The sequence below is a fragment of the Miscanthus floridulus genome, chromosome 14, assembly GCF_019320115.1.
Source record: "Miscanthus floridulus cultivar M001 chromosome 14, ASM1932011v1, whole genome shotgun sequence".
NCBI lineage: Eukaryota > Viridiplantae > Streptophyta > Magnoliopsida > Poales > Poaceae > Miscanthus > Miscanthus floridulus.
Genome location: NC_089593.1, coordinates 36,154,542 through 36,173,487, shown reverse-complemented (window position 1 = coordinate 36,173,487; position 18,946 = coordinate 36,154,542). Strand labels below are relative to the sequence as shown.

The 18,946-nt window shown below is 43.5% G+C and overlaps 1 pseudogene; it reads left to right on the top strand.

The window, feature by feature from the left end:
* The first annotated feature begins 3,312 nt into the window (after positions 1–3,312).
* Positions 3,313–14,214, top strand: LOC136503341 (uncharacterized; annotated as a pseudogene).
* The last annotated feature ends 4,732 nt before the right edge of the window (positions 14,215–18,946 follow it).

The following is an 18,946-nucleotide window of genomic DNA, read 5'->3' as shown; positions in this document are numbered from 1 at the left end:
GCAACACAGAATTTAACCAAATAGGCAGCAACAGCTAGCTTTAGGAACTGTTCACGACCAAAGTCTACACCAAATGCGATTGCAAAGATTGGAACTACATATTGGCATTGTAATCCAGTACAGCTTTAATCCGTATTCATCAAACGACACGAATATCATCCTATTCCTATAGTCACTTTTCAGAAGGAGTCAATTTAGACTATTTCAGGCAGAGACCCAACCAGATTGTTCCAAGGTCCACAAAAAAAAGTCTGGTTCCAATAATAGTAAATCATAACAATTCAGAAAGTTGGTCAAGATACAAATCAAAACCTACGAGACCAGCCAATAAAGGGTAAAAAGAGCTCCTAAGATGACTGCCAAACCCCAATTTTACAGAAAGCAGCAGCACCTGACAATGTCCCCAATGCTCCCAGCACAAGAATCCCTGCTTTATCCTTGGCCCCCAAAAGGTCTCTGCTTTGTCCCAAAGCAATTCCCAAATCGAGTGAAGTGAAACTACGAAGACTTGCCCCATCCACTACTTTAGAGTTCAGAACCTAAGCCCTTTGTCTCGACAGCAACCCACATGATTTGGCCAGGAAACAAAATTCATCTTTACAGCACAAATCACCACTGAGCTACGCAAAATCAGCAGCTACACAATTAAAGGAACTCCATCACCGACATAACAAGATCCCATTTTTATCACCCAAAGGCCAGGGGGAAACGACCTATCACCTATGAATACCCAACCCTATTTGATCGAGCCGCGACAACGCAACTCCACGCACCTCGACGCGCACCGGATCCACCATGGCGTACTCCCGCTGGAACACATAGACGTGCCTCGACGCCGCCTCCTGCCCTGCCAAGATCCGCCTCTTCGGCGTGGCCTTTAGTCGGTCGGCCACGTCGTGGATCCTAGGGCTCTCCAACAGCGCCGCCACGAGCTCCCGCCCTGCAGAAACAGACTGGGCGTTGTAGAATCAGAGAGACAGGAGCCAACACCCATGAGCTCGTCAAGGTGAATAACCGACGCACAGTGTGAGAGGCGGCGCTGGAGCCGGTGCCTCTGGACGGTGGCGGGGTCGCTCCACGAGGAAGGGGCGGCGGCAGGGTCGCTCGGCGAGGGGCAGACATCGTCGGGGTCCGTCGGTGAGAGGGTGGACGGCGGGGTCGCCCGGCGAGGGGCGGACGGTGGATGGCGTCGCTTGTCACACCCAATTTTAAAGATAAATTTGAATGCACAAAACTCGTGTGTGCCCAGGAATCAATCACACACATAAGCTGACAAATTACATAAAGTATCATCACAGTGTCCTTACATCAGACCCATAATACAACTTAGTCTCACATCACACAGCGGAAAATAAAAAGATAATAAAACTCTCGTGGGCTTCATCACAGGGAAGGTCAACTGGTTGACCACAAGTCTAAAAATCATCAGGGAAATCGTCATACCCGTTGTCATCTGTTACCCATCCGGGATTTTTATCCAAATAAAGAAAATAAACAAGCATAAGTACATCCTGTACTTAACAAGTTAACATGGGGTTATGAAGCTCAAAAGGTTGACACTGGTTCACTGCAGTTAGCATTTTTAGTACGACAAGCTTTTATTATCAGATATTTATCAGATATTATCAAGTTATGCTTAAGCTCCCATTTAATCCCATAAGAACATATATCAGGGTCAAGTGTACCATACATCATCGTAGAACAACTTAAGTGATCAACAACAAGTATCCAGTTATTCTGTGAGTTTTCCGGGCCGCTCGTAACCGTGAGCACGGCTGTTATAACAGTTTGTTACCCTCTGCAGAGGTGGTGCACATTCACCGCGAGTCGTGATTCCCATATGCCCGGGTTAATTACTCCCATGTCACTGCCAAGGTGAGCGGGCAGGGTACACTATGAAGCCATTTCATAGGTTTCTCTAACAAGTTAGGGCCACTAGGTTTCCTTGGCAGGCAGATGTAGGAACCCCCCTTTCCTATGGCACATATCCATCGCGGCTATACTCATAGGAACAGAGGCAGCCCTATACCCAACGTGGCAAGCCCCATTTGCGCCAAAAAGGTAACCTCTAACTAGCTAGAAAAGATCCTACTACTGAGCTAAAGTCAGAGCCATATGACTCTCCCGGTTGCACTGTCAATCCCAGCTTTTGCCGATAGATAAGTCCTTATGGAGGGCCGGGAGCAACATGATCAAAGGTCATTTGCACCTTCGCCCTATGGAACAGTTGTTATAAATCATGTTAAACTCTTAGTTCCATAGAATCATTAATCATCATGTAGATCAAGTTCAGTTAGAGCACTAGCAATCTACCCATATGCAATTACCCCATAGGAGTCAAGGGAACAAGTCATCAAATGTCTAGAATATCCTTAGGGTTATCAAAATTAGACACATGCACATGAGTAATTGATTAAAGTGAAATAGGACATCAAGGTAGGCCCAGGCTATACTTGTCTTGGTTCACAAACTCTTGCTGGTCCTGCTGGTCGTCGAAGAATTCTTGGTCTCCAACGTTCTCCTCACCGTCTGAACACGACCAACACGGCAACATACAACATTCCAAAAGCATTCATGCAAAGCAAACATTCCTATCATTAGAATAGTACACCAATAGTATAGAAAACAAGATAAAATGTTTGTGAAAATAATCTACGTCTCGCTACGATCACGTCAACGCGAAGTTCACGAAAAACGGAGCTAAAATGCGAAAGTTACGATTTAAACGGGATTTCCTATAGCAATATATTTAATTAAATCTAACCATGAAATTAAAAAGTTCCAAACTTGACTAACAGTGGTTCTAACATGTAGATTATGGAATTACGAAGCAAACACGATTTGAACGGATCAATTCGGAGCTAAAACGACAATTTTATAAGCAAAACAGTTCAAATGGCATTTCTGTAAATACTAAAAACGTATCTTAGACTAAAGCAGTGAACTTTACGCTTTCAAAACGAGAATGCGTATTCGGGGAAATACGCTTTGGACTACCGGTTAGGACTTAGAAAATTACAGGGTCTCTTTAGCAAATTGACCCACGAAGGGGTATCTTCCACTGGTGGCCGTCGGATTAGAAATGAGCAGCCAGAAATGGATCCGAGGGAGAGAGAAAATGATGGCGGCCGGAACAGTAGCTTCAGGCGGCTAGGCGCCATGGCTGACGGCAAGAACCTCGTCGGCGCACGGGAAACGAGGCCATGGAGGTCTCGGTTTGTGCAACCAAGGACATCGGGAGAGCGAGGGGTGAAGGGGACCTCGGGCATGCCGATACGGCGGCCGGAGGACACGAGTGGCGCGATGGCCGCCATGGCTGGCGGCCGAAGCTCACGGGGCGCATGCAATAATGGCCATACAGGCCGCCAAAAGCCAAGGGAAAAGGTCGGGGAGAAAGAGGAGAGCGAGGGGAGGCTCACAGCGGGGAAAAACGATGTCGCCGGCGGCTTTGGGATGGTTGTCCGCGCGGACGAGCGGACAACAGTCGGTGGAGCTCCTATGTGCGGCTGTTGTGACCTCTGTGGCATGGGCGAGGGCGAAAACGGAGTGGGGAGAGGCAGCAGGGGGACGGCTCGGGTGCAGGCTCCAATTTAAAGAGGCCAGGCGCGGGGAGGGGCGCTCCCACGACGCACGACGTGGGCGCGGGCGGCGGTTTCGGCTGACGTGCGCGCTGGCGGTTGCGGAACGCGCGGGAGGAAGGGGACGGCGCCGATAGGTGGGGCCCGGGCGTCAGTGGCTGGGGAAGGAGGCACGGCGACGGTTGCTGGACGGCCGCGGAAAGTCAGGCCCGAGCGAGGCTGGGCCGGCGCAGGTGCTGGGCCGCGCAGCGTGCAAGGGGGAGGCCGAGCTGGGCTGCGGGGAGGAGATGGGCCAGCGGCTGGTTGGGTCAGTGGGAGGGAGCAGGGCCAGCAGAAGGAAAGGCCTGTGGGCCAAAAATCAAGAAGGGAGGGAGAGAAAATGATTCTTTTTCCTTTTTTAACAATTTTCCAAATCCATTTTTAAATTCAAATTTTAATTCTCTTTGAAATCTTTAATCAATTCCAAACATTCACAAAATAATATGCAGTAGCATGTATGCATCACTTGTAGCTAATCTTATATTTGTTTTTAGTTTTATAAAATTATTATTTTCCTACATTTGTATGCACACATAATTGCATAAATAAATCAATTTAGCTATTTTAAAAGAGTGCAAATTTTAGGGTGTTACAATTCTACCCCCCTTAAGATGAATCTCGTCCTTGAGATTCGGGTGATTGCTTACTCAATCAATTGGGGATAAGTCTTTCTCAGATCCTCTTCTCTTTCCCAAGTAGCCTCATCCTCTGTATATCGATTCCACTACACCTTGCATATCTTTATAGTTCGGCTTCTTGTAACTCTTTCAGCAGTTTCCAAGATCTTTATCGGATACTCTTCATAAGTAAGATCTTCCTTGACAGCAAGTTCTTCCAACGGAATTTGCTCTTCTAGTACCCTCAAACACTTCTTCAATTGGGAAACATGGAACACGTCGTGCACACCTGACAAACTCTTAGGCAGTTCCAACTGATAAGCTACTTCTCCACGTCTCTCTAGGATCTTAAAAGGTCCAATATACCTTGGTGCTAACTTTCCCTTCATATTGAATCTTCTCACACTTCTCATTAGCGACACCTTCAAATACACATAATCACCAATTTCGAAAGTCAGCTCTCTTCTGCGGGTATCAGCGTAACTCTTCTGTCGAGACTGAGCCACTCTCAAATTGTCTCTAATCATTCTCACTTGTTCTTCCACGTCTCTAAGGACATCGAGTCCAAACACTTGAGTTTCTCCAGTCTGATTCTAGAACAAAGGCGTTCTACACTTACACCCATACAGCGCCTTGAAAGGTGCCATCTTGAGACTCTTCTGATAACTGTTGTTATACGAGAACTCTGCGTATGGCAGACTCTTATCCCAACTATCACCATACTGAAGTGCATAAGCTCTCAACATATCTTCCAAAATCTGGTTGATCCTTTCAGTCTATCCATCAGTTTGTGGATGGTAAGCGGAACTGAAATTCAACTTTGTCCCCAAAGATCTATGTACTTTATGCCAGAATTGTGATGTAAATTGAGTGCCTCTATCCGACACAATTTTCTTGGGAACACCATGTAAGCACACTATTCTTTCCATGTACAACTCTGCTAATCTTGCACCCATATAGGTAGTCTTGACTGGTAAAAAGTGAGCAACCTTGGTGAGTCAATCCACTATTACCCATATTGAATCATAGCCTCTTTGAGTGCGGGGCAATCCTACAATAAAATCCATACCAACTTCTTCCCATTTCCATTCAAGAATCTTCATTGGTTGTAGTAACCCTGCAGGTCTTTGATGCTCAGCTTTCACTCTTTGACAAGTGTCACACAAAGCCACATACTCTGCCACATCTCTCTTCAAACCATACCACCAATACTTCTCCTTGAGATCCAAGTACATCTTGGTACTTCCAGGATGTACAGAATAAGCAGACTCATGGGCCTCTTGCAGAATTGCATCACGGATAGCCTTCACTTCAGGTACACATATCCTTTTTCCAAACCAAAGAGTGCCATTCTCATCCATTCTGAATCCAGGTGCCTTTCCATGCACTACATTCTCTGCTATCTCCTTAAGTTTTTCATCCTCCAATTGACCTTTTCGTATCTCTTGCTCCAATGTAGGCTCTATCACCAATTCCATTGCATTAGTGACAAGGCTCAAGTTGAGATACTCCATTTCAGCACACAACTCTGCTGACATAGATGTCATCTGAAGTCCATTGGCATAGCTCTTTCTGCTAACTGCATCAGCTACGACATTTGCTTTTCCTGTGTGATAATGCACTTCCAATTTGTAGTCTTTGATCAATTCTAACCAACGACATTGTCTCAGATTCAGATCTGATTGGGTAAAGATATACTTCAAACTCTTATGATCAGTATAGATATCACTCTTATGTCCAATTAGATAATGTCTCCAGATCTTCAAAGCATGAACCATAGCTGCCAATTCCAAGTCATGAGTAGGATAATTCAACTCATGCTTCCTTAGTTGTCTAGATGCATATGCCACCACTCTTCCTTCTTGCATAAGCACACATCCAAGGCCCAAATGGGATGCATCACAATATATAGAGAAGTTCTTGCTTAAATCTGGCAGAATTAATACTGGAGCTATAGTCAATCTCTTCTTTAGCTCCTCAAAGTTTGCCTGGCATTTATCCGACCATACATACTTGGCATTCTTTTCTAACAGAGCTGTCATAGGCTTGGCTAGCTTGGAAAAACCTTCAATGAACCTTCTGTAGTATCCAGCCAATCCCAAAAAGCTATGACTCTCACTTATAGTGGTTGGTGGTTTCCAATTCAATACATCTTGCACTTTGCCTGGATCCACTGCTATTCCACCATTGGAGACTACATGACCTAGAAAAGAGACTTCCTTCAACCAAAACTCACACTTGCTCCGCTTAGCGTACAACTTATGTTCTCTAAGCTTTTGCAAGACCAACCTTATATGTTTAGCATGTTCTTCTTCAGTCTTGGAGAATATTAGTATATCATCTATGAATACCACCACAAATTTATCTAGAAATTCCATGAACACCTTATTCATCAGATACATGAAGTATGCAGGTGCATTGGTCAATCCAAAAGACATAATGGTGTACTCGTATAATCCATACCGTGTAGTGAATGCTGTCTTGGGTATGTCTGAGTTTCGAATCTTAAGCTGATGATACCCTGAGCGGAGATCAATCTTTGAGAACACATGGGCTCCTCTCAACTAATCAAACAAATCATCAATCCTAGGCAAAGGGTACTTATTCTTGATTGTAACCTCATTAAGTGAACGGTAATCCACACACATCCGTTGACTACCATCCTTCTTATCCACAAAGATCACAGCTGCCCCCCATGGGGAAGAACTGGGGCGTATGAAACCTTTTTCTTGCAACTCTTTTAGTTGTTTCTTAAGCTCTTCTAATTCATTAACTCCCATTCTATATGGACGTTTAGCTATTGGTGCAGTTCCAGGTAATAATTCAATAATGAATTCAATGTCTCGGTTAGGTGGCATACCTGGCAAGTCATCGGGGAAGACATCCGAGAAATCCTCCACGACACGATCTTGTTCATTGACTTCACCATCTAGCTGGTTCACTATGGATGTAGGCTGAGCTTGCACTACCACTTCTACACAGATTCTATCTCCGTTGAGAGATGTCACAACCACAGATTTCTCCTGACACTGAATCACTGCCCGGTGTTGTTTCATCCAATCCATTCCCAGAATAAGATCAATTCCTGCTGTTCTCAACACAATAGGCTTCACTTTGAAGTCTACCCCCCTTAAGGAAATGCTAGTTGAGGGGCTCCAATAAGAAGCGGGCATACTACCTCCTGGGGAATTTACTAGTATGGGGTTTTTCATGGCACACAAAGGTATGGTATGCATTCTAACAAAAGCTTGGGAGATAAAAGAATGCGAAGCACCATAATCAAAAAGTACGGTAGCAGAGATAGAGTTGACGCTGAATGTACCCAACATGACCTTAGGCGTCTCCTGAGCTGCATCAGATGACACATAGTTCACCTTCGTAGTGTGAGGTGATTGGGCGTTGAACTTCTGATTGCCAGTCTGGTTCTGAGGTGCTTGTTGGTTCTGCTTCTTAGGACACTGATGAGCATAGTGACCTACTTCTCCACAGCGATAGCAGGCGTTGGGATTGTTGGGTGCACCACTCTTCACAGGAGCATTGTTGGGCACTCCCTGGCGTGTTGTAGGATTGCTGGTCTATTGCGGGGGACGCTGATTCCCAAACTATTGCTGGTACTGAGGGCGTTGCTGGAACTGGTTCCACTGAGGATACTGACCACGGTTTCCCTGGTGAGTTGGTCCTTGATTCCTCTGCTGGAAACCTTGCTGGGGATAAGCACGTGGGCGAGTGTTGCTTCTAGAAGCTTGCCCTTGGAGCCTTCTCTTCTTAGCTTCCATCTCCTTACGCTTATCGTCAATCACGATAGCGCGATTCACCAAAGACTGGAAGTTAGGGTAGGTATTAGACATCAGCTGGAGCTGCAGTCCATCATAGAGTCCCTTGAGGAAACGGCATTGCTTATCCTTGTCGTCCACTACATCATTTGGAGCATAGCGTGATAGTTGTGCAAAGTTGTCCCGATACTCCGCCACAGTCATGGATCCTTGCTTGAGGGACCTGAATTCTTCTTGCTTCAGTTCCACTAGTCCATCGGGAATATGGTATGACCGGAAATTGTCCTTGAATTCCTGCCAGGTGATAGCAGGAGCATTGTTGGGATGTCCAAACTGGAATGATTCCCACCAATCCTGAGCAGCTCCTTGGAGTTGTCCAGAAGCGTACAACACCTTCTCAAGGTCGTTGCATTGTGCTATGTTCAGTTGTTTCTCCACAGCACGCAACCAATCATCTGCCTCCATAGGGTCTGAGGCATGGGTGAACACCGATGGTCAACCTTTCATAAACTCTCCACGCTTATCTCTAACCTGAATAGGCGGTGGTCCTCTTGCAGGTTCATTGTCCAAGCGCTGCATCATAGCTTGCCTCAGCTGCGCTTGCATTCTCAATATTTGTTCCATGGTCATAGGTGGCGGTGGTGGTGGATTTACGAGAGCATCACATCCACGACCACGGCCTCTGCCTCTTCCTCCTCTTGCGGCCATCTGTTTTCTAACAACTGCACAAAATTTAGAGATTTTCCAATTATAGAGAGCTTACAAAAGATAAGAAACAATGCAGAGAATTTTCTGGACAAGATTCAAATTCAGCAGTTCAGTAAAACTGTTATAACTCGAGTTTCAGAGATCCAACAGAGGTGCACCAAGATTTGTTAGAAAGCTTAGGAGATCAGCTACAACTTTTATTTAGATCACTTTTACAGATTCTAACACACACATGGTCAAAAGTAGAGCTAAACCGAATCTGTTCTGGGTTCCAGATAGCGCAGGAACATCAACTTGTGTCAGCTAGATCTCACAAACCTGAACAGCTATTGACGTGATTAAAGAGACATTTGAAAGATATAGAGGTCTAGTTATCTCCACAAAAATTTCAGAATTTTTGACAACCCAGATTTCGAGATACCAGATAAAGAACACAGGCTGCTCCAGAATTCAGCACAGCAGAGATAAGATAAAGCGAAGCATCTGCATTAAGATTTTATTCTAAACTTAAAGTTCCAATCTAAGAAAGTTGTGGACATGCCCACAAACTTCCAGCAATCAAGCAAATACCAAATCAACCAAGTTTACAAATTAAACATCTAATCATCCAAGTTCACAAGACCAAACAAAACTAAATATGAAACATGAACTAACGACGTGGTAATCTAGATCAAGGCACCTAACACCTATGGAGCGGTGTCAATCATGGTGAAGGACCGGCGCTTCTTCTTGTAGATCGAAGGCTGCCCAAGTTGTGCTCGAAGTTCATCCACTTACTTCTGGAGGCGTCTCTGAGCCCTCTGAGATGCACGCAGTTCTCCTTTGACTTCCTCATCCACCCCCTGCATAGCATGGACATGCTGCACCGTTGCTTCTAGAGTTGGGTCACTCTCTGGTGGAGCCAAGACCTGCCAAACACCCTCATGATCATTGCGAGGAAGGAACCTAAAGCGATCCTCCCTCATAGCCTCAAAGTGACGCCCATGGTAGTGGATGTAGGCGTTCTGTGTTGCATCCTCCATGCCATCCAAGGCATGGGCTCTCCTGGCAGGGGCACAGTGGACAGTCTCCAACTCATGTCCATTCTTGATGTCGTTCCAAGCGGTGACCACCAGCTCTACCTTCTAGAAGGTAGCCTCCAATGGATGCTGGTACTTGGCATAGTGGTAGCTGATGGAGGCGTGCAAGTCGGGGAAGTAGTCGTCCAGCACGTGAGTGAGGAGGGTGTGGTAGTAGGCTGTCTCTGGAGCTGGCTTGAAGTAGTACTTGCACTTCTAGCCAATCTCCTCATCCACCATGGGGACAGCTGGGGATGGTGCAGGTGTAGGGGAAGTAGCCGTCGACTCCTCAGGTGTAGCTACGACAGGATACACTACTAGAAATGTGTTCATCAATGATGATTCAGTCATGACGCTTACAAATTTCATCACAGAACAAGCGCTTTCTATGATGAAATTTCCAGCTTCGTCATAAGTAACAAGTGACGGAGCTTTGGCACGAAGAATAATGACGAAAACAAAAGAATCATCATAAAACAACAAAACTAAATCGTCATAGATCGTTTGGCTCGTGTACCACCTCGAGGACATGGCGCCGTGGTCCCACCAACAGGTCCCACCTTGAGGACATGGCGATGTGGTCCCACCATTGGGTCCCAACCTCGAAGACGTGGCGATGCGGTCCCACTAGCGGGTCTCAGCATGAGGACGTGGCAGTGAACAAGTGGGGCAGCGTGGCCCACACTGTCCAGGTGGACCTGCATCCGCCTCCCTTTTTTGCCAAAAAATAGCGCACATAGGGAGATTCGAACCCACGACCTGCTGCAAGACTTGTTGGTGCGTTACCACTGGAGCACTCACCGTTTTGTGATAAAGGCATGCATGTTTTTCTATTTGTAAATGTATAACATGATAATTGATGATTTTTTTCCTAAAATTTTCTAAAATCATTCTCTATCAATTTATTTTGTTGGTTTTGTCAATATATACATATGAAAAATTTGAGCAATTTAAATTTTGAATTTCAAAAAAATGCAACTTCAGACAAGATTTTGGTTCCCCAAATTATTTCAGCTGAAAAAGTGATAAATACCAAAGTTGAATAACTCATCAAGATCTACAACTTTTGTATTGGTCATTTCTTCATATGACAAAGTGGTAATGACATTGTTCACAAATGTGACATATCTCTCATAAGGTTTTATAAACTATATGAGACATGTGTAAGATTAGTGAACAATGTGTGCTAATAATTTGTCAAATGAAGAAATGACCAAAATAAAAGTTGTAGATATTCATGAGTTGAACAACTTTGGTATTCATGGCTTTTTATGTTGAAATCAATTTGGGTCTCAAATTTTGGTTCAAACTTGTCGTTTTTCAAAATTTCAAATTTGAAAGGTTCAAATTTTTTCAAATGACAATATGACTAAAATAAAAGTTGTAGATATTAATGATTTGAACAACTTTGGTATTCATCACTTTTTATGTTGAAATCATTTTGGGTCTCAAATTTTGGTTCGAACTTGTTGTTTTTCAAAAATTCCAATTTGAAAGGTTCAAATTTTGTCAAATAACAAGATGACCAAAATAAAAGTTGTAGATATTAATGAGTTGAACAACTTTGGTACTCATCACTTTTTATGTTGAAATCATTTTGGGTCTCAAATTTTGGTTCGAACTTGTCATTTTTTTAAATTTCAAATTTGAAAGGTTCAAATTTTGTCAAATGACAAGATGACCAAAATAAAAGTTGTAGATCTTAATGATTTGAACAACTTTTGTATTCATCACTTTTGCATATGAAATCATTTAGGGTTTGAAAATTTAGTTTGAACTTGTCAAATTTCAAATTTTAAAATGTGTAAAACATTGTCACATCCAAGTTTGATCAAACCTAAATGCTGAAGCATGATTTTAGAAATTTTTAGGAAAAAAAACCATCACATTTGGAGTTAGTATGAGGGAGAACAACTAGTTACAAAGTTTACCCATAGATTAAAAAGAGAAATCACACTGTTCTAGATGATCCTTACATGATCGCAGTGAACAGTATTATTTCTTTTTTTAATCTGTGGGTCAACTTTGTAACTAGTTTTTCTTTCTCATACTAACTCCAAATCTAATGATTTTTTCCTAAAATTTTATAAAATCATTCTCTATCAATTTATTTTGTTGGTTTTATCAATATATACATATGAAAAGTTTGAGCAATTTAAATTTTGAATTTCAAAAAAAATACAACTTCAGACAAGATTTTGGTACCCCAAATGATTTTAGCTGAAAAAGTGATAAATACCAAAGTTGAATAACTCATCAAGATCTACAACTTTTGTATTGGTTATTTCTTCATACGACAAGTGGTAACGACATTGTTTACAAATGTGACACATCTCTCATAAGGTTTTATAAACTATATAATACATGTGTAAGATTAGTAAACAATGTGTGCTAAGAATTTGTCAAATGAAGAAATGACCAAAATAAAAATTGTAGATATTAATGAGTTGAACAACTTTTGTATTCATCACTTTTTATGTTGAAATAATTTTGGGTCTCAAATTTTAGTTCGAACTTGTCGTTTTTCAAAATTTCAAATTTGAAAGGTTCAAATTTTGTCAAATGATAAATTGACTAAAATAAAAGTTGTAGATATTAATGAGTTGAACAACTTTGGTACTCATCACTGTTTATGTTGATATCAATTTGGGTCTCAAATTTTGGTTCGAACTTGTCATTTTTTAAAATTTCAAATTTGAAAGGTTCAAATTTTGCCAAATGACAAGATGACCAAAACAAAAGTTGTAGATCTTGACAAGTTGAACAACTTTTGTATTCATCACTTTTACATCTGAAATCATTTAGGGTTTTAAAATTTGGTTTGAACTTGTCAAATTTCAAATTTCAAATTTTAAAATATGTAAAACATTGTCACATCCAAATTTGATCAAGCTTAAATGCTGAAGCATGATTTTAGAAATTTTTAGGGAAAAAACCATCACATCCAAGTTTTTTACGGATTTTTCATTTGAATTCATTTAATAACCAAAAAATTAAAGATGAAAGTTCTCAAAAATTCAAAATAAAAACAACAGATATATTAATAGACCTAAACCCTAAAATTGGCCCATTACTGTACTTGGCCCATAATTTGCTGGCCATTGATTCATGATCGAACGGCTACCATGCGCCAAGGAAGTATAAAATAGGGTCACCTCGAACCCTAACCCTCATCCTCTCTCATTTCTTCCCGTCACCAGCCGCCGCCGCCGCCCCTTTTCTTCTCTCCCGCTCTTCTCCGATTGCAGCGCACGGCCAGGGCACTCCTCTAGAAGCAGCGCGCCCCCACGCTCAGATCCTTCAGGAGCTCATGGCCCAGGCCTCCTTACTGGCGGTGGCGCTCGTGCAAGCACGACCTCGCGCCCCTCCTCAAGCACGACCTCGCGCCCCTCCTCGAGCACGACCTCCGAGGGAGAGAGGCGGGCACGAGCTGGATACGAGGCTTCCTGGTGGTGGTGCCTGAGCAGCAGCTTGTCGTGGTACAAGATCTCAAAAAGCCCATCTATCTTTTCTTCCTCTCGCGCAGCATCGCCTTTGCCTCCCAACTTCCGCCGCCGCTCCCTCCACCGCGTAGGAGGCCGGCGCTGCTCGCCTGCCCCCGCTCGCGCAGAAGGCCGCCGCCGCTCGCACTACTGGTGCCCTAAGCCCCGATATCCCTCTTCGCCTCTCGTTCCTCCTCCCCCACCCAAAACCCGAGCTTCAGGGTTCCGTCGACATGGTAAGCCCCCTTCCCTTCTCCGCGCCTCCTCGAATCTGAGGCTCTCCATGCCCCTAGCTAGCCCTCATATGTCTTAATCTTACCGCTCTTCCCATTTATTCATTGTTTTTTTCGCGATTTTTTTACAAGTTTCGTGCTAATATTTTCCCGTGCACGAGTGTGATTGCAGCCGCAGGGGGACCACATCGAGCTTCACCAGAAGCGCCATGGCAAGCGCCTGGACCATGAGGAGCGCAAGCGCAAGCGTGAGGCGCGCGAGGTGCACAGGCGCTCGAAGGATGCCCACAATGTACGGTTCTGATCTGATAAGTTTATGCCCTTTTGGTTTTGTTGTTCATGTGCCCCTGTTGTTGATGATTGCATGCCTTGTGCTGTTGTAGTTGCTTGGTGCTAAGGGCTGTTGTAGTTACGTGGGTCTCTGCTTGAATTGGCTTTTTTGCAGCCTGAAAATGCACGATGAATCAACTAAACGACAGAAGGTTGATGATGATGTCCAAGAGGGTGCTCTTCCTCCGTATCTACTGGATCGTGATCAGACACATCGTGCCAAGGTGAATTACTGTTCTTGGCTTCTCTCCAGCTGACTGTGATGCAGGAACATTTTGTGGCATTGATTGATCACTGGTGTCTGGTGACATGTAGGTTCTCAGCAACACAATCAAGCAAAAGAGGAAGGAAAAGGCTGGCAAATAGGATCTTATCTGGAGTCGTCGCTCATCAGGTTAGTAGCAAATTTCATTCCTTCCTGACTATCACTAGGTCTTCAAGAGAAATACCACTGCCGGCTGCACTGTAATTTTTTTATCAGAACTCCGGTAAACAATACTCCGTATAGCACGTCACTTTGTCTAATCACTTATAAATAGTCAAACAACAATAATATTTATTACCGCTGTGATTCAACCGTGTATCTTCTTAACTGGAATTGTTTCCATCTTAGTAGACAAACAACAATAATATGTGTGGCATTAAAAATTTATATCTCTTTGAACTTTTAAGCTGTACTAAATGTTTCTTATTCTGATTTGTTTTTTACATAATTTGTAATCAATGATACCAGAACTTTGTTGAGTATGGCTCTGTTGCCGTTTTCATTAATTTCTATTGCAGTAGCTGTGACCTACGTAGATGTCCTAAAATCTTATTTAAAGAATTGTCCGTCTGTCATTTAAACATCATGTCACACCTTTTATAATATAGTGTTCAATCACACTTTCAGTCAGCATATCCTCTCTTAAGTCTTATATTTTGTTACATGGCAGCATCGATTTTATTCAAGATATATTATTCATTTTTGTTGATGTCATCTCAGAGCACCATCTATTTGCAGATATACCAAATATCTCTGCAGTAGGCCATATATTGTTTTCATTAATTTCTACCAAATTTATTGTACAGATTTGTAAGCGGTGGATATGACAGGATGTATTCAATTAGGTTTGTGAAGGCATCGTTTTTTATCACCTTTCCACAATCTCTGCATCAATATTCAGATTGATCGGTTGCACCTTGAAAGCTAGAAGCACCCTCATAGCGAAAATGCATAATATACATTTCCTTGCCTTGACAAACTGAACTGTCTCCTCCCACACACCCCTGGCAACTAAGGTGCTTCTTCTATCTTCAAAGTACGGCTGTTGTACAAGGTGAAATCGATGAACTCAGGAAGAGAAGTGAAGAAGCTGAGGAAAAGCTGGTGAGGACACAAAAGGAGATGGAGGAGTACAAGAAGCTGACAGAGATAAACAACAAGGTAATGGAGGAGAACAATGCGCTGCTCAAGCGTATCTTGGCCATCAACAATGCTTCTTCGACATGAGCGCTGCTCGTAGCTACTGGTTCATTAAGCAAGGGGTCTGCTGGTGATTTTGTTTATGTAGTAACATATGTTGCTGCTGGTTGGCAACTTTTTATTATTTCCTGTGATGTTAATGTGAACTGAGATGAAACTAGTAGTTCAAATATGATGTCTAGTGAGTTAAGTGAACCGAGTTTAGAATTGTTCATTAAGTTATTGGTCATTGGAATACTGGATCTATTAATTTACGGAAGCTTTTGGTCATTCAAGTATTATTTGCATTCTTTAATGAAATCAGCATGTGCAGTTGTGATGAATTATCTGACCTTTCTGTGACGATTTGGTAATTGATTCTATGACGAATTTCTATTTACTTTAGTGACGAAAATGAGAACCTATCACAGCAAGCCTTGTGGCCCAATAAAAAGTGGACACGTGGACCATCCACATCACTGGCCACGTTAGCTGCCACGTGGTCGGACACGTCACCTGCAATGTGGACAAGACACGTCATCTGCCAGCGTGGCAGACGTCGTCTGGCCGCCTAACAGACGGCAAGTCATGATGAAAAAGGGGCTATATCAATGACAAAAATAGATCATGATAGAAAGAATACACTTATATGACGACGGCCATTTCGTCATAGAACAAATGCACATCTATGATGAAAATAGACGTTTCATCACGGTAGGTAAAATATGACGCGCATTCAATGACGAATACCATATCGTCACAAGTTCGTCATAAAATAATATATGTGACGATTTTGGAGTCTTCAGTGACGAAAGAAGAGCATCATTGATGTACACATCCCTAGTAGTGATAGACCGGCATGACAACTGGAGTAGGAGCAGGTGCAGGCGTCGGGGTAGCCATATCCTCGTCGTCGGAGATGATCACAATCTCCTTCTCCGCCTGTGGGGCACGCGGGGTGAACAGGGCACGATAGCCAGCAGTGCTGAGGCGAGCAGTCTTCAGGTTATGAGACATCTATAGATTTAAAGTGAGATAGAATTAGAATCAATAATTTTAAATAATAGATTAAGGTATGAAAAGCATAAATGTTTTAATAAAATAACAAGAATAAGACAGTAAGCAAGAAACCAGAGGAGCAAGGATGCTAAAACGACCGTTTTCTAACTAGGCTTGTGTCCTACAGTCAACTTGACTTTGATACCAATTTGTCACACCCAATTTTAAAGATAAAATTGAATGCACAAAACTCGTGTGTGCCTAGGAATCAATCACACACACAAGCTGACAAATTACATAAAGTATCATCACGGTGTCCTTACATCAGACCCATAATACAACTTAGTCTTACATCACAAAGCAGAAAATAAAAAGATAATAAAACTCTTATGGGCTTCATCACAGGGAAGGTCAACTGGTTGACCACAAGCCTAAAAATCCTCAGGAAAATCCTCATACCCGTTGTCATCTGTTACCCATCTGGGATTTTTATCCAAATAAAGAAAATAAACAAGTGTAAGTACATCCCGTACTTAACAAGTTAACATAGGGTTATGAAGCTCAAAAGGTTGACACGGGTTCACTACAGTTAGCATTTTTAGTACGACAAGCTTTTATTATCAGATATTATCAAGTTATGCTTAAGCTCCCATTTAATCCCATAAGAACATATATCAGGGAGTGTACCATACATCATCGTAGAACAATTTAAGTGATCAACAACAAGTATCCAGTTATTCTATGAGTTTTCCGGGCCGCTCGTAACCGTGAGCACGACTGTTATAACAGTTTGTTACCCTCTGCAGAGGTGGTGCACATTTACCGCGAGTCGTGATTCCCATATGCCCGGGTTAATTACTCCCATGTCACTGCCAAGGTGAGCGGGCAGGGTACACTATGAATCCATTTCATAGGTTTCTCTAACAAGTTAGGGTCGCTAGGTTTCCTTGGTAGGTAGATATAGGAACCCCCCTTTCCTATAGCACATATCCATCGCGGCTATACTCATAGGAACAGAGGCAGCCCTATACCCAACGTGGCAACCCCCATTTGTGCCAAAAAGGTAACCTCTAACTAGCTAGAAAAGATCCTACTACTGAGCTAAAGTCAGAGACATATGACTCTCCTGGTTGCATTGTCAGTCCCAGCTTTTGCCAAAAGATAAGTCCTTATGGAGGGCCGGGAGCAACATGATCAAAGGTCATTTGCACCTTCGCCCTATGGAACAGTTGTTATAAATCATGTTAAACTCTTAATTCCATAGAATCATTCATCATCATGTAGATCAAGTTCAGTTAGAGCACTAGCAATCTACCCATATGCAATTACCCCATAGGAGTCAAGGGAACAAGTCATCAAATGTCTAGAATGTCCTTAGGGTTATCAAAATTAGACACATGCACATGAGTAATTGATTAAAGTGAAATATGACATCAAGGTAGGCCCATGCTATACTTGTCTTGGTTCACAAACTCTTGCTGGTCCTGCTGGTCGTCGAAGAATTCTTGGTCTCCAACGTTCTCCTCACCGTCTGAACGCGACCAACACGGCAACATACAACATTCCAAAAGCATTCATGCAAAGCAAACATTTCTATCATTAGAACAGTACACCAACAATATAGAAAACAAGATAAAATGTTTGTGAAAATAATCTACGTCTCGCTACGATCACGTCAACGCGAAGTTCACGAAAAACGGAGCTAAAATGCGAAAGTTACGATTTAAACGGGATTTCCTATAGCAATATATTTAATTAAATCTAACCATGAAATTAAAAAGTTCCAAACTTGACTAACAGTGGTTCTAACATGTAGATTATGGAATTACGATGCTAACGCAATTTGAACGGATCAATTCGGAGCTAAAACGACAATTTTATAAGCAAAACAGTTCAAATGGCATTTCTGTAAATACTGAAAACGTATTTTAGACTAAAGCAATGAACTTTACGCTTTCAAAACGAGAATGCGTATTCGGGGAAATACGCTTTGGACTGCCGATTAGGACTTAGAAAATTACAGGGTCTCTTTAGCAAATTGACCCGCGAAGGGGTATCTTCCACTGGTGGCCGTCGGATTAGAAATGAGCGGCCAGAAATGGATCCGGGGGAGACAGAAAATGATGGCGGCCGGAACAGTAGCTTCAGGCGGCCAGGCACCATGGCCGACGGCAAGAACCTCGTCGGCACACGGGAAACGAGGCCATGGAGGTCTCGGTTTGCGCAACCGAGGACACCGGGAGAGCGAGGGGGTGAAGGGGACCTCGGGCAAGCCGATACGGCGGCCGGAGGACGCGAGTGGCGCGGTGGCCGCCATGGCCGGTGACCGAAGCTCACGGGCGCATGCAATAATGGCCATACAGGCCGCCAAAAGCCAAGGGAAAAGGTCGGGGAGAAAGAGGAGAGCGAGGGGAGGCTCACAGTGGGGAAAAACGATGTCGCCGGCGGCTTGGGGACGGTTGTCCGCGCGGACGGGCGGACGACGGTCGACGGAGCTCCTCCGTGCGGCTGTTGCGACCTCTGTGGCGTGGGCGAGGGCGAAAACAGAGTGGGGAGAGGCAGCAGGGGGCGGCTCGGGTGCGGGCTCCAATTTAAAGAGGCCAAGTGCGGGGAGGGGCGCTCCCACGACGCACGACGTGGGCGCGGGCGGTGGTTTCGGCTGATGCGCGCGCGGGCGGTTGCGGA